Source organism: Amphiprion ocellaris, chromosome 24 (genome assembly GCF_022539595.1).
Source record: "Amphiprion ocellaris isolate individual 3 ecotype Okinawa chromosome 24, ASM2253959v1, whole genome shotgun sequence".
Taxonomy (NCBI): Eukaryota; Metazoa; Chordata; class Actinopteri; family Pomacentridae; genus Amphiprion; species Amphiprion ocellaris.
In genome coordinates this window covers 4,886,730-4,903,222 of record NC_072789.1, presented here as the reverse complement: position 1 = coordinate 4,903,222, position 16,493 = coordinate 4,886,730, and the positions used below count along the sequence as shown (strand labels likewise).

Sequence of the window (16,493 nt, the reverse complement as noted above, 5' to 3'; positions counted from 1 at the left end):
TTATTGTGTTTGTTTATTTCAGATGCTGAGAGATGAAGTGGTGGACGTCCAGAGAGGAGAGGTGAGTTAGACATTGTCACACATTGCTGCTTTATTCATGTGTTTGATTGTTTCAGATTCTGAGAGATCAAGTGGTGGACGTCCAGAGAGGAGAGGTGAGTTAGAAACATGCACATTGTCACACATTGCAGACAGTAGACTTTGTTGCTTTACTTATGTGTTTATTGTGTTTGTTTATTTCAGATGCTGAGAGATGAAGTGGTGGACGTCCAGAGAGGAGAGGTGAGTTAGAAACATGCACATTGTCAGTCATTGTAGACAGTAGACTTTGTTGCTTTACTTATGTGTTTATTGTGTTTGTTTATTTCAGATGCTGAGAGATCAAGCGGTGGACGTCCAGAGAGGAGAGGTGAGTTAGAAACATGCACATTGTCAGTCATTTTAGACAGTAGACTTTGTTGCTTTACTTATGAGTTTCTTGTGTTTGTTTATTTCAGATGCTGAGAGATCAAGTGGTGGACGTCCAGAGAGGAGAGGTGAGTTACACATTGTCACACATTGCTGCTTTATTCATGTGTTTGATTGTTTGAGATGCTGAGAGATCAAGTGGTGGACGTCCATAGAGGAGAGGTGAGTTGGAAACATGCACATTGTCAGTCATTGTAGACAGTAGACTTTGTTGCTTTACTTATGTGTTTCTTGTGTTTGTTTGTTTCAGATGCTGAGAGATCAAGCGGTGAACGTCCATAGAGCAGAGGTGAGTTACACATTGTCACACATTGCAGACAGTAGACTTTGTTGCTTTACTCATGTGTTTATTGTGTTTGATTGTTTCAGATGCTGAGAGATCAAGTGGTGGACGTCCAGAGAGGAGAGGTGAGTTAGAAACATGCACATTGTCAGTCATTGTAGACAGTAGACTTTGTTCTTTTACTCGTGTTTATTGTGTTTGATTGTTTCAGATCCTGAGAGACCAAGTGGTGGACGTCCAGAGAGGAGAGGTGAGTTAGAAACATGCACATTGTCACACATTGCAGACAGTAGACTTTGTTGCTTTAGTTATTTGTTTATTGTGTTTGATTGTTTCAGATCCTGAGAGACCAAGTGGTGGACGTCCAGAGAGGAGAGGTGAGTTAGAAACATGCACATTGTCACACATTGCAGACAGTAGACTTTGTTGCTTTACTTATGTGTTTATTGTGTTTGTTTATTTCAGATGCTGAGAGATCAAGCGGTGGACGTCCAGAGAGGAGAGGTGAGTTAGAAACATGCACATTGTCAGTCATTGTAGACAGTAGACTTTGTTGCTTCACTTATGTGTTTATTGTGTTTGTTTATTTCAGATGCTGAGAGATGAAGTGGTGGACGTCCAGAGAGGAGAGGTGAGTTAGACATTGTCACACATTGCTGCTTTATTCATGTGTTTGATTGTTTGAGATGCTGAGAGATCAAGTGGTGGACGTCCATAGAGGAGAGGTGAGTTAGAAACATGCACATTGTAGACAGTAGACTTTGTTGATTTACTTATGTGCTTCTTGCGTTTGTTTATTTCAGATGCTGAGAGATGAAGTGGTGGACGTCCAGAGAGGAGAGGTGAGTTACACATTGTCACACATTGCTGCTTTATTCATGTGTTTGATTGTTTGAGATGCTGAGAGATCAAGTGGTGGACGTCCATAGAGGAGAGGTGAGTTGGAAACATGCACATTGTCAGTCATTGTAGACAGTAGACTTTGTTGCTTTACTTATGTGTTTCTTGTGTTTGTTTGTTTCAGATGCTGAGAGATCAAGCGGTGAACGTCCATAGAGCAGAGGTGAGTTACACATTGTCACACATTGCAGACAGTAGACTTTGTTGCTTTACTCATGTGTTTATTGTGTTTGATTGTTTCAGATGCTGAGAGATCAAGTGGTGGACGTCCAGAGAGGAGAGGTGAGTTAGAAACATGCACATTGTCAGTCATTGTAGACAGTAGACTTTGTTCTTTTACTCGTGTTTATTGTGTTTGATTGTTTCAGATCCTGAGAGACCAAGTGGTGGACGTCCAGAGAGGAGAGGTGAGTTAGAAACATGCACATTGTCACACATTGCAGACAGTAGACTTTGTTGCTTTACTTATGTGTTTATTGTGTTTGTTTATTTCAGATGCTGAGAGATCAAGCGGTGGACGTCCAGAGAGGAGAGGTGAGTTAGAAACATGCACATTGTCAGTCATTGTAGACAGTAGACTTTGTTGCTTCACTTATGTGTTTATTGTGTTTGTTTATTTCAGATGCTGAGAGATGAAGTGGTGGACGTCCAGAGAGGAGAGGTGAGTTAGACATTGTCACACATTGCTGCTTTATTCATGTGTTTGATTGTTTGAGATGCTGAGAGATCAAGTGGTGGACGTCCATAGAGGAGAGGTGAGTTAGAAACATGCACATTGTAGACAGTAGACTTTGTTGATTTACTTATGTGCTTCTTGCGTTTGTTTATTTCAGATGCTGAGAGATGAAGTGGTGGACGTCCAGAGAGGAGAAGTGAGTTAGACATTGTCACACATTGCTGCTTTATTCATGTGTTTGTTTATTTCAGATGCTGAGAGATCAAGCGGTGGACGTCCAGAGAGGAGAGGTGAGTTAGAAACATGCACATTGTCAGTCATTGTAGACAGTAGATTTTGTTGCTTTACTTATGTGCTTCTTGCGTTTGTTTATTTCAGATGCTGAGAGATGAAGTGGTGGACGTCCAGAGAGGAGAAGTGAGTTAGACATTGTCACACATTGCTGCTTTATTCATGTGTTTGTTTATTTCAGATGCTGAGAGATCAAGTGGTGGACGTCCAGAGAGGAGAGGTGAGTTAGAAACATGCACATTGTCACACATTGCAGACAGTAGACTTTGTTGCTTTAGTTATTTGTTTATTGTGTTTGATTGTTTCAGATCCTGAGAGACCAAGTGGTGGACGTCCATAGAGGAGAGGTGAGTTGGAAACATGCACATTGTCAGTCTTTGTAGACAGTAGACTTTGTTGCTTTACTTATGTGTTTCTTGTGTTTGTTTATTTCAGATGCTGAGAGATCAAGTGGTGGACGTCCACAGAGGAGAGGTGAGTTAGACATTGTCACACATTGCAGACAGTAGACTTTGTTGCTTTACTCATGTGTTTATTGTGTTTGATTGTTTCAGATGCTGAGAGATCAAGTGGTGGACGTCCAGAGAGGAGAGGTGAGTTAGAAACATGCACATTGTCACACATTGCAGACAGTAGACTTTGTTGCTTTAGTTATTTGTTTATTGTGTTTGATTGTTTCAGATCCTGAGAGACCAAGTGGTGGACGTCCAGAGAGGAGAGGTGAGTTAGTAACATGCACATTGTCAGTCATTGCAGACAGTAGACTTTGTTCTTTTACTCGTGTTTATTGTGTTTGATTGTTTCAGATCCTGAGAGACCAAGTGGTGGACGTCCAGAGAGGAGAGGTGAGTTAGAAACATGCACATTGTCACACATTTCAGACAGTAGACTTTGTTGCTTTACTTATGTGTTTCTTGTGTTTGTTTATTTCAGATGCTGAGAGATCAAGTGGTGGACGTCCAGAGAGGAGAGGTGAGTTAGAAACATGCACATTGTAGACAGTAGACTTTGTTCTTTTACTCATGTGTTTATTGTGTTTGTTTATTTCAGATGCTGAGAGATCAAGTGGTGGACGTCCAGAGAGGAGAGGTGAGTTAGAAACATGCACATTTTAGACAGTAGACTTTGTTGATTTACTTATGTGCTTCTTGCGTTTGTTTATTTCAGATGCTGAGAGATGAAGTGGTGGACGTCCAGAGAGGAGAGGTGAGTTAGAAACATGCACATTGTCAGTCATTGTAGACAGTAGACTTTGTTGCTTTACTTATGTGTTTATTGTGTTTGTTTATTTCAGATGCTGAGAGATCAAGCGGTGGACGTCCAGAGAGGAGAGGTGAGTTAGAAACATGCACATTGTCAGTCATTGTAGACAGTAGACTTTGTTGCTTTACTTATGTGTTTATTGTGTTTGTTTATTTCAGATGCTGAGAGATCAAGCGGTGGACGTCCAGAGAGGAGAGGTGAGTTAGAAACATGCACATTGTCAGTCATTGTAGACAGTAGACTTTGTTGATTTACTTATGTGCTTCTTGCGTTTGTTTATTTCAGATGCTGAGAGATGAAGTGGTGGACGTCCAGAGAGGAGAGGTGAGTTAGAAACATGCACATTGTCAGTCATTGTAGACAGTAGACTTTGTTGCTTTACTTATGTGTTTATTGTGTTTGTTTATTTCAGATGCTGAGAGATCAAGCGGTGGACGTCCAGAGAGGAGAGGTGAGTTAGAAACATGCACATTGTCAGTCATTTTAGACAGTAGACTTTGTTGCTTTACTTATGTGTTTATTGTGTTTGTTTATTTCAGATGCTGAGAGATCAAGCGGTGGACGTCCAGAGAGGAGAGGTGAGTTAGAAACATGCACATTGTCACACATTGCAGACAGTAGACTTTGTTGCTTTACTCATGTGTTTATTGTGTTTGATTGTTTCAGATGCTGAGAGATCAAGTGGTGGACGTCCAGAGAGGAGAGGTGAGTTAGAAACATGCACATTGTCAGTCATTGTAGACAGTAGACTTTGTTGCTTCACTTATGTGTTTATTGTGTTTGTTTATTTCAGATGCTGAGAGATGAAGTGGTGGACGTCCAGAGAGGAGAGGTGAGTTAGACATTGTCACACATTGCTGCTTTATTCATGTGTTTGATTGTTTCAGATGCTGAGAGATGAAGTGGTGGACGTCCAGAGAGGAGAGGTGAGTTAGAAACATGCACATTGTCAGTCATTGTAGACAGTAGACTTTGTTGCTTTACTTATGTGTTTATTGTGTTTGTTTATTTCAGATGCTGAGAGACCAAGTGGTGGACGTCCAGAGAGGAGAGGTGAGTTAGAAACATGCACATTGTCAGTCATTTTAGACAGTAGACTTTGTTGCTTTACTTATGAGTTTCTTGTGTTTGTTTATTTCAGATGCTGAGAGATCAAGTGGTGGACGTCCAGAGAGGAGAGGTGAGTTACACATTGTCACACATTGCTGCTTTATTCATGTGTTTGATTGTTTGAGATGCTGAGAGATCAAGTGGTGGACGTCCATAGAGGAGAGGTGAGTTGGAAACATGCACATTGTCAGTCATTGTAGACAGTAGACTTTGTTGCTTTACTTATGTGTTTCTTGTGTTTGTTTGTTTCAGATGCTGAGAGATCAAGCGGTGAACGTCCATAGAGCAGAGGTGAGTTACACATTGTCACACATTGCAGACAGTAGACTTTGTTGCTTTACTCATGTGTTTATTGTGTTTGATTGTTTCAGATGCTGAGAGATCAAGTGGTGGACGTCCAGAGAGGAGAGGTGAGTTAGAAACATGCACATTGTCAGTCATTGTAGACAGTAGACTTTGTTCTTTTACTCGTGTTTATTGTGTTTGATTGTTTCAGATCCTGAGAGACCAAGTGGTGGACGTCCAGAGAGGAGAGGTGAGTTAGAAACATGCACATTGTCACACATTGCAGACAGTAGACTTTGTTGCTTTAGTTATTTGTTTATTGTGTTTGATTGTTTCAGATCCTGAGAGACCAAGTGGTGGACGTCCAGAGAGGAGAGGTGAGTTAGAAACATGCACATTGTCACACATTGCAGACAGTAGACTTTGTTGCTTTACTTATGTGTTTATTGTGTTTGTTTATTTCAGATGCTGAGAGATCAAGCGGTGGACGTCCAGAGAGGAGAGGTGAGTTAGAAACATGCACATTGTCAGTCATTGTAGACAGTAGACTTTGTTGCTTCACTTATGTGTTTATTGTGTTTGTTTATTTCAGATGCTGAGAGATGAAGTGGTGGACGTCCAGAGAGGAGAGGTGAGTTAGACATTGTCACACATTGCTGCTTTATTCATGTGTTTGATTGTTTGAGATGCTGAGAGATCAAGTGGTGGACGTCCATAGAGGAGAGGTGAGTTAGAAACATGCACATTGTAGACAGTAGACTTTGTTGATTTACTTATGTGCTTCTTGCGTTTGTTTATTTCAGATGCTGAGAGATGAAGTGGTGGACGTCCAGAGAGGAGAAGTGAGTTAGACATTGTCACACATTGCTGCTTTATTCATGTGTTTGTTTATTTCAGATGCTGAGAGATCAAGCGGTGGACGTCCAGAGAGGAGAGGTGAGTTAGAAACATGCACATTGTCAGTCATTGTAGACAGTAGATTTTGTTGCTTTACTTATGTGTTTCTTGTGTTTGTTTGTTTCAGATGCTGAGAGATCAAGTGGTGGACGTCCAGAGAGGAGAGGTGAGTTAGAAACATGCACATTGTCAGTCTTTGTAGACAGTAGACTTTGTTGCTTTACTTATGTGTTTCTTGTGTTTGTTTATTTCAGATGCTGAGAGATCAAGTGGTGGACGTCCAGAGAGGAGAGGTGAGTTAGAAACATGCACATTGTCACACATTGCAGACAGTAGACTTTGTTGCTTTAGTTATTTGTTTATTGTGTTTGATTGTTTCAGATCCTGAGAGACCAAGTGGTGGACGTCCATAGAGGAGAGGTGAGTTGGAAACATGCACATTGTCAGTCATTGTAGACAGTAGACTTTGTTGCTTTACTTATGTGTTTCTTGTGTTTGTTTATTTCAGATGCTGAGAGATCAAGTGGTGGACGTCCACAGAGGAGAGGTGAGTTAGACATTGTCACACATTGCAGACAGTAGACTTTGTTGCTTTACTCATGTGTTTATTGTGTTTGATTGTTTCAGATGCTGAGAGATCAAGTGGTGGACGTCCAGAGAGGAGAGGTGAGTTAGAAACATGCACATTGTCACACATTGCAGACAGTAGACTTTGTTGCTTTAGTTATTTGTTTATTGTGTTTGATTGTTTCAGATCCTGAGAGACCAAGTGGTGGACGTCCAGAGAGGAGAGGTGAGTTAGAAACATGCACATTGTCACACATTTTAGACAGTAGACTTTGTTGCTTTACTTATGTGTTTCTTGTGTTTGTTTATTTCAGATGCTGAGAGATCAAGTGGTGGACGTCCAGAGAGGAGAGGTGAGTTAGAAACATGCACATTGTAGACAGTAGACTTTGTTCTTTTACTCATGTGTTTATTGTGTTTGTTTATTTCAGATGCTGAGAGATCAAGTGGTGGACGTCCAGAGAGGAGAGGTGAGTTAGAAACATGCACATTTTAGACAGTAGACTTTGTTGATTTACTTATGTGCTTCTTGCGTTTGTTTATTTCAGATGCTGAGAGATGAAGTGGTGGACGTCCAGAGAGGAGAGGTGAGTTAGAAACATGCACATTGTCAGTCATTGTAGACAGTAGACTTTGTTGCTTTACTTATGTGTTTATTGTGTTTGTTTATTTCAGATGCTGAGAGATCAAGCGGTGGACGTCCAGAGAGGAGAGGTGAGTTAGAAACATGCACATTGTCAGTCATTGTAGACAGTAGACTTTGTTGCTTTACTTATGTGTTTATTGTGTTTGTTTATTTCAGATGCTGAGAGATCAAGCGGTGGACGTCCAGAGAGGAGAGGTGAGTTAGAAACATGCACATTGTCAGTCATTTTAGACAGTAGACTTTGTTGCTTTACTTATGTGTTTATTGTGTTTGTTTATTTCAGATGCTGAGAGATCAAGCGGTGGACGTCCAGAGAGGAGAGGTGAGTTAGAAACATGCACATTGTCACACATTGCAGACAGTAGACTTTGTTGCTTTACTCATGTGTTTATTGTGTTTGATTGTTTCAGATGCTGAGAGATCAAGTGGTGGACGTCCAGAGAGGAGAGGTGAGTTAGAAACATGCACATTGTCAGTCATTGTAGACAGTAGACTTTGTTGCTTCACTTATGTGTTTATTGTGTTTGTTTATTTCAGATGCTGAGAGATGAAGTGGTGGACGTCCAGAGAGGAGAGGTGAGTTAGACATTGTCACACATTGCTGCTTTATTCATGTGTTTGATTGTTTCAGATTCTGAGAGATCAAGTGGTGGACGTCCAGAGAGGAGAGGTGAGTTAGAAACATGCACATTGTCACACATTGCAGACAGTAGACTTTGTTGCTTTAGTTATTTGTTTATTGTGTTTGATTGTTTCAGATCCTGAGAGACCAAGTGGTGGACGTCCAGAGAGGAGAGGTGAGTTAGAAACATGCACATTGTCACACATTGCAGACAGTAGACTTTGTTGCTTTACTTATGTGTTTATTGTGTTTGTTTATTTCAGATGCTGAGAGATCAAGCGGTGGACGTCCAGAGAGGAGAGGTGAGTTAGAAACATGCACATTGTCAGTCATTTTAGACAGTAGACTTTGTTGCTTCACTTATGTGTTTATTGTGTTTGTTTATTTCAGATGCTGAGAGATGAAGTGGTGGACGTCCAGAGAGGAGAGGTGAGTTAGACATTGTCACACATTGCTGCTTTATTCATGTGTTTGATTGTTTGAGATGCTGAGAGATCAAGTGGTGGACGTCCATAGAGGAGAGGTGAGTTAGAAACATGCACATTGTAGACAGTAGACTTTGTTGATTTACTTATGTGCTTCTTGCGTTTGTTTATTTCAGATGCTGAGAGATGAAGTGGTGGACGTCCAGAGAGGAGAGGTGAGTTACACATTGTCACACATTGCTGCTTTATTCATGTGTTTGATTGTTTGAGATGCTGAGAGATCAAGTGGTGGACGTCCATAGAGGAGAGGTGAGTTGGAAACATGCACATTGTCAGTCATTGTAGACAGTAGACTTTGTTGCTTTACTTATGTGTTTCTTGTGTTTGTTTGTTTCAGATGCTGAGAGATCAAGCGGTGAACGTCCATAGAGCAGAGGTGAGTTACACATTGTCACACATTGCAGACAGTAGACTTTGTTGCTTTACTCATGTGTTTATTGTGTTTGATTGTTTCAGATGCTGAGAGATCAAGTGGTGGACGTCCAGAGAGGAGAGGTGAGTTAGAAACATGCACATTGTCAGTCATTGTAGACAGTAGACTTTGTTCTTTTACTCGTGTTTATTGTGTTTGATTGTTTCAGATCCTGAGAGACCAAGTGGTGGACGTCCAGAGAGGAGAGGTGAGTTAGAAACATGCACATTGTCACACATTGCAGACAGTAGACTTTGTTGCTTTAGTTATTTGTTTATTGTGTTTGATTGTTTCAGATCCTGAGAGACCAAGTGGTGGACGTCCAGAGAGGAGAGGTGAGTTAGAAACATGCACATTGTCACACATTGCAGACAGTAGACTTTGTTGCTTTACTTATGTGTTTATTGTGTTTGTTTATTTCAGATGCTGAGAGATCAAGCGGTGGACGTCCAGAGAGGAGAGGTGAGTTAGAAACATGCACATTGTCAGTCATTGTAGACAGTAGACTTTGTTGCTTCACTTATGTGTTTATTGTGTTTGTTTATTTCAGATGCTGAGAGATGAAGTGGTGGACGTCCAGAGAGGAGAGGTGAGTTAGACATTGTCACACATTGCTGCTTTATTCATGTGTTTGATTGTTTGAGATGCTGAGAGATCAAGTGGTGGACGTCCATAGAGGAGAGGTGAGTTAGAAACATGCACATTGTAGACAGTAGACTTTGTTGATTTACTTATGTGCTTCTTGCGTTTGTTTATTTCAGATGCTGAGAGATGAAGTGGTGGACGTCCAGAGAGGAGAAGTGAGTTAGACATTGTCACACATTGCTGCTTTATTCATGTGTTTGTTTATTTCAGATGCTGAGAGATCAAGCGGTGGACGTCCAGAGAGGAGAGGTGAGTTAGAAACATGCACATTGTCAGTCATTGTAGACAGTAGATTTTGTTGCTTTACTTATGTGCTTCTTGCGTTTGTTTATTTCAGATGCTGAGAGATGAAGTGGTGGACGTCCAGAGAGGAGAAGTGAGTTAGACATTGTCACACATTGCTGCTTTATTCATGTGTTTGTTTATTTCAGATGCTGAGAGATCAAGTGGTGGACGTCCAGAGAGGAGAGGTGAGTTAGAAACATGCACATTGTCACACATTGCAGACAGTAGACTTTGTTGCTTTAGTTATTTGTTTATTGTGTTTGATTGTTTCAGATCCTGAGAGACCAAGTGGTGGACGTCCATAGAGGAGAGGTGAGTTGGAAACATGCACATTGTCAGTCTTTGTAGACAGTAGACTTTGTTGCTTTACTTATGTGTTTCTTGTGTTTGTTTATTTCAGATGCTGAGAGATCAAGTGGTGGACGTCCACAGAGGAGAGGTGAGTTAGACATTGTCACACATTGCAGACAGTAGACTTTGTTGCTTTACTCATGTGTTTATTGTGTTTGATTGTTTCAGATGCTGAGAGATCAAGTGGTGGACGTCCAGAGAGGAGAGGTGAGTTAGAAACATGCACATTGTCACACATTGCAGACAGTAGACTTTGTTGCTTTAGTTATTTGTTTATTGTGTTTGATTGTTTCAGATCCTGAGAGACCAAGTGGTGGACGTCCAGAGAGGAGAGGTGAGTTAGAAACATGCACATTGTCACACATTTCAGACAGTAGACTTTGTTGCTTTACTTATGTGTTTCTTGTGTTTGTTTATTTCAGATGCTGAGAGATCAAGTGGTGGACGTCCAGAGAGGAGAGGTGAGTTAGAAACATGCACATTGTAGACAGTAGACTTTGTTCTTTTACTCATGTGTTTATTGTGTTTGTTTATTTCAGATGCTGAGAGATCAAGTGGTGGACGTCCAGAGAGGAGAGGTGAGTTAGAAACATGCACATTTTAGACAGTAGACTTTGTTGATTTACTTATGTGCTTCTTGCGTTTGTTTATTTCAGATGCTGAGAGATGAAGTGGTGGACGTCCAGAGAGGAGAGGTGAGTTAGAAACATGCACATTGTCAGTCATTGTAGACAGTAGACTTTGTTGCTTTACTTATGTGTTTATTGTGTTTGTTTATTTCAGATGCTGAGAGATCAAGCGGTGGACGTCCAGAGAGGAGAGGTGAGTTAGAAACATGCACATTGTCAGTCATTGTAGACAGTAGACTTTGTTGCTTTACTTATGTGTTTATTGTGTTTGTTTATTTCAGATGCTGAGAGATCAAGTGGTGGACGTCCAGAGAGGAGAGGTGAGTTAGAAACATGCACATTGTCAGTCATTGTAGACAGTAGACTTTGTTGATTTACTTATGTGCTTCTTGCGTTTGTTTATTTCAGATGCTGAGAGATGAAGTGGTGGACGTCCAGAGAGGAGAGGTGAGTTAGAAACATGCACATTGTCAGTCATTGTAGACAGTAGACTTTGTTGCTTTACTTATGTGTTTATTGTGTTTGTTTATTTCAGATGCTGAGAGATCAAGCGGTGGACGTCCAGAGAGGAGAGGTGAGTTAGAAACATGCACATTGTCAGTCATTTTAGACAGTAGACTTTGTTGCTTTACTTATGTGTTTATTGTGTTTGTTTATTTCAGATGCTGAGAGATCAAGTGGTGGACGTCCAGAGAGGAGAGGTGAGTTAGAAACATGCACATTGTCAGTCATTGTAGACAGTAGACTTTGTTGCTTCACTTATGTGTTTATTGTGTTTGTTTATTTCAGATGCTGAGAGATCAAGTGGTGGACGTCCAGAGAGGAGAGGTGAGTTAGAAACATGCACATTGTCACACATTGCAGACAGTAGACTTTGTTGCTTTACTCATGTGTTTATTGTGTTTGATTGTTTCAGATGCTGAGAGATCAAGTGGTGGACGTCCAGAGAGGAGAGGTGAGTTAGAAACATGCACATTGTCAGTCATTGTAGACAGTAGACTTTGTTGCTTCACTTATGTGTTTATTGTGTTTGTTTATTTCAGATGCTGAGAGATGAAGTGGTGGACGTCCAGAGAGGAGAGGTGAGTTAGACATTGTCACACATTGCTGCTTTATTCATGTGTTTGATTGTTTCAGATGCTGAGAGATGAAGTGGTGGACGTCCAGAGAGGAGAGGTGAGTTAGAAACATGCACATTGTCACACATTGCAGACAGTAGACTTTGTTGCTTTACTTATGTGTTTATTGTGTTTGTTTATTTCAGATGCTGAGAGATGAAGTGGTGGACGTCCAGAGAGGAGAGGTGAGTTAGAAACATGCACATTGTCAGTCATTTTAGACAGTAGACTTTGTTGCTTTACTTATGAGTTTCTTGTGTTTGTTTATTTCAGATGCTGAGAGATCAAGTGGTGGACGTCCAGAGAGGAGAGGTGAGTTACACATTGTCACACATTGCTGCTTTATTCATGTGTTTGATTGTTTGAGATGCTGAGAGATCAAGTGGTGGACGTCCATAGAGGAGAGGTGAGTTGGAAACATGCACATTGTCAGTCATTGTAGACAGTAGACTTTGTTGCTTTACTTATGTGTTTCTTGTGTTTGTTTGTTTCAGATGCTGAGAGATCAAGCGGTGAACGTCCATAGAGCAGAGGTGAGTTACACATTGTCACACATTGCAGACAGTAGACTTTGTTGCTTTACTCATGTGTTTATTGTGTTTGATTGTTTCAGATGCTGAGAGATCAAGTGGTGGACGTCCAGAGAGGAGAGGTGAGTTAGAAACATGCACATTGTCAGTCATTGTAGACAGTAGACTTTGTTCTTTTACTCGTGTTTATTGTGTTTGATTGTTTCAGATCCTGAGAGACCAAGTGGTGGACGTCCAGAGAGGAGAGGTGAGTTAGAAACATGCACATTGTCACACATTGCAGACAGTAGACTTTGTTGCTTTAGTTATTTGTTTATTGTGTTTGATTGTTTCAGATCCTGAGAGACCAAGTGGTGGACGTCCAGAGAGGAGAGGTGAGTTAGAAACATGCACATTGTCACACATTGCAGACAGTAGACTTTGTTGCTTTACTTATGTGTTTATTGTGTTTGTTTATTTCAGATGCTGAGAGATCAAGCGGTGGACGTCCAGAGAGGAGAGGTGAGTTAGAAACATGCACATTGTCAGTCATTGTAGACAGTAGACTTTGTTGCTTCACTTATGTGTTTATTGTGTTTGTTTATTTCAGATGCTGAGAGATGAAGTGGTGGACGTCCAGAGAGGAGAGGTGAGTTAGACATTGTCACACATTGCTGCTTTATTCATGTGTTTGATTGTTTGAGATGCTGAGAGATCAAGTGGTGGACGTCCATAGAGGAGAGGTGAGTTAGAAACATGCACATTGTAGACAGTAGACTTTGTTGATTTACTTATGTGCTTCTTGCGTTTGTTTATTTCAGATGCTGAGAGATGAAGTGGTGGACGTCCAGAGAGGAGAAGTGAGTTAGACATTGTCACACATTGCTGCTTTATTCATGTGTTTGTTTATTTCAGATGCTGAGAGATCAAGCGGTGGACGTCCAGAGAGGAGAGGTGAGTTAGAAACATGCACATTGTCAGTCATTGTAGACAGTAGATTTTGTTGCTTTACTTATGTGTTTCTTGTGTTTGTTTGTTTCAGATGCTGAGAGATCAAGTGGTGGACGTCCAGAGAGGAGAGGTGAGTTAGAAACATGCACATTGTCAGTCTTTGTAGACAGTAGACTTTGTTGCTTTACTTATGTGTTTCTTGTGTTTGTTTATTTCAGATGCTGAGAGATCAAGTGGTGGACGTCCAGAGAGGAGAGGTGAGTTAGAAACATGCACATTGTCACACATTGCAGACAGTAGACTTTGTTGCTTTAGTTATTTGTTTATTGTGTTTGATTGTTTCAGATCCTGAGAGACCAAGTGGTGGACGTCCATAGAGGAGAGGTGAGTTGGAAACATGCACATTGTCAGTCATTGTAGACAGTAGACTTTGTTGCTTTACTTATGTGTTTCTTGTGTTTGTTTATTTCAGATGCTGAGAGATCAAGTGGTGGACGTCCACAGAGGAGAGGTGAGTTAGACATTGTCACACATTGCAGACAGTAGACTTTGTTGCTTTACTCATGTGTTTATTGTGTTTGATTGTTTCAGATGCTGAGAGATCAAGTGGTGGACGTCCAGAGAGGAGAGGTGAGTTAGAAACATGCACATTTTAGACAGTAGACTTTGTTGCTTTACTTATGTGCTTCTTGCGTTTGTTTATTTCAGATGCTGAGAGATCAAGTGGTGGACGTCCAGAGAGGAGAGGTGAGTTAGACACACGCACAGTGTCACGTAGGTGATGAGTGTTTTGTGTGTCTCTTTATTGCGGTGACTTGTTTTGATCACTTGTATGTTTGATTGATTGCTTTGTGACACATTGAAGACATTGGACTTTGATCATTTACTCATATGTGTCTTTTATTTGTTTCAGGAGGTTCACAGAGATGAGTTGCAACAAGAAAACGTTATGCATGGTGTCAGAGATTTGCCGTAGAAGCAGAGCTTCTTCTTCTTCTTCTTCTTCTTCTTCTTCTTCTTCTTCTTCTTCTTCTTCTTCTTCTTCTTCTTCTTCTTCTTCTTCTTCTTCTTCTTCTTCTTCATGGAATTTCACCTAAATAAAAAAAAAAAAAAAAAAAAAAGAGTCCAAACTGCATTGTCGTCAATTTTTCTGAAAAACAAAGAGTAAAGTGTGAAGAGAGAGGAAAGAGGAAAAGAGTAAAGTGTGAGAAAAAAGCAAAGAGAGAAGAGAGGAAAAAGAAGAAAGTTTAAGGAAAGAACAAAGTGTGAAAATAGCAAAGTAAGAGGAAAGAGGAAAATAGGAAAGTGTGAAAAAAGAGGAAAAAGAACAAAGTGTGAGGAAAGGGGATAGAGAAAAAAAGACTAAGTGTGAGAGGAAAAAAGACTAAGTGTGAGAGAAGAGAGGAAAAAGAAGAAAGTTTAAGGAAAGAACAAAGAGAAAAAGAACAAAGTGTGAAAATAGCAAAGTAAGAGGAAAGAGGAAAATAGGAAAGTGTGAAAAAAGAGGAAAAAGAACAAAGTGTGAGGAAAGGGGATAGAGAAAAAAAGACTAAGTGTGAGAGAAAAGAGGATAGAGGAAAAAAAGACTAAGTGTGAGAGGAAAAAAGACTAAGTGTGAGAGAAGAGAGGAAAAAGAAGAAAGTTTAAGGAAAGAACAAAGAGAAAAAGAACAAAGTGTGAAAATAGCAAAGTAAGAGGAAAGAGGAAAATAGGAAAGTGTGAAAAAAGAGGAAAAAGAACAAAGTGTGAGGAAAGGGGATAGAGAAAAAAAGACTAAGTGTGAGAGAAAAGAGGATAGAGGAAAAAAAGACTAAGTGTGAGAGGAAAAAAGACTAAGTGTGAGAGAAAAGGGGACAGAGGAAAAAAAGACTAAGTGTGAGAGAAAAGGGGACAGAGGAAAAAAGACTAAGTGTGAGAGGAAAAAAGACTAAGTGTGAGAAAAAAGGGGACAGAGGAAAAAAGACTAAGTGTGAGAGGAAAGGGGACAGAGGAAAAAAGACTAAGTGTGAGAGGAAAGGGGACAGAGGAAAAAAAACTAAGTGTGAGAGAAAAGGGGACAGAGGAAAAAAGACTAAGTGTGAGAGGAAAAAAGACTAAGTGTGAGAGAAAAGGGGACAGAGGAAAAAAGACTAAGTGTGAGAGGAAAAAAAGACTAAGTGTGAGAGAAAAGGGGACAGAGGAAAAAAGACTAAGTGTGAGAGGAAAAAAGACTAAGTGTGAGAGAAAAGGGGACAGAGGAAAAAAGACTAAGTGTGAGAGGAAAGGGGACAGAGGAAAAAAGACTAAGTGTGAGAGGAAAGGGGACAGAGGAAAAAAGACTAAGTGTGAGAGGAAAAAAGACTAAGTGTGAGAAAAGGGGACAGAGGAAAAAAGACTAAGTGTGAGAGGAAAAAAGACTAAGTGTGAGGAAAAAGAACAAAGTGTGAAAATAGCAAAGTGTGACAAAAGAGGAAAAAGAACAAAGTGTGAAAATAGCAAAGTGTGAGAAAAGAGGAAAAAGCAAAGTGTGAGAAAACAGGAAAAAGAACAAAGTGTGGAAATAGCAAAGTGTGAGAAAAGAGGAAAAGAACAAAGTGTGAGAAAAGAGGAAAAAGAACAAAGTGTGAAAATAGCAAAGTGTGAGAAAAGAGGAAAAAGAACAAAGTGTGAAAAAAGAGGAAAAAGAACAAAGTGTGAAAATAGCAAAGTGTGAGAAAAGAGGAAAAAGAACAAAGTGAGAAAAGAGGAAAAATAGCAAAGTGTGAGAAAAGAGGAAAGTAGAAAAATAGCAAAGTGTGAGAAAAGAACAAACTCACCTCTATGGATGTCAACGTCATCTTTAATCGTCCACTGCAGATCTCGTCTCTCGGCATGTAAAAGAAACAGAGAAAATGGCGACATCAGCAAACAATTAAAGTCCAATGTCTTCAATTTATGTCAAAGCCATGAATGACACAGACAAGTGACCAGGATAAAGTCCAAACGTGACCCAGATGCTAAACAGCCAACACCTCAAGGACAGAGTGTGTCAAAGCAAAGAGTTAGACATGCAAAGAACCCGAACAAAGTGCAAACATGACACAGACAACACAAAACAGCCATCGCTTCTGTCAATGTGTGT

The 16,493-nt window shown here is 40.3% G+C and overlaps 1 long non-coding RNA gene across 1 annotated transcript in view; it reads right to left on the bottom strand.

The window, feature by feature from the left end:
- Nucleotides 1-16,493, bottom strand: part of LOC129348252 (uncharacterized) — a 23,562-nt gene extending 7,069 nt beyond the window's left edge. Inside the window, exon 1 of the long non-coding RNA XR_008600726.1 lies at nucleotides 16,189-16,493. This is a non-coding gene — a long non-coding RNA (uncharacterized LOC129348252). The remainder of the gene's footprint in view (nucleotides 1-16,188) is intronic.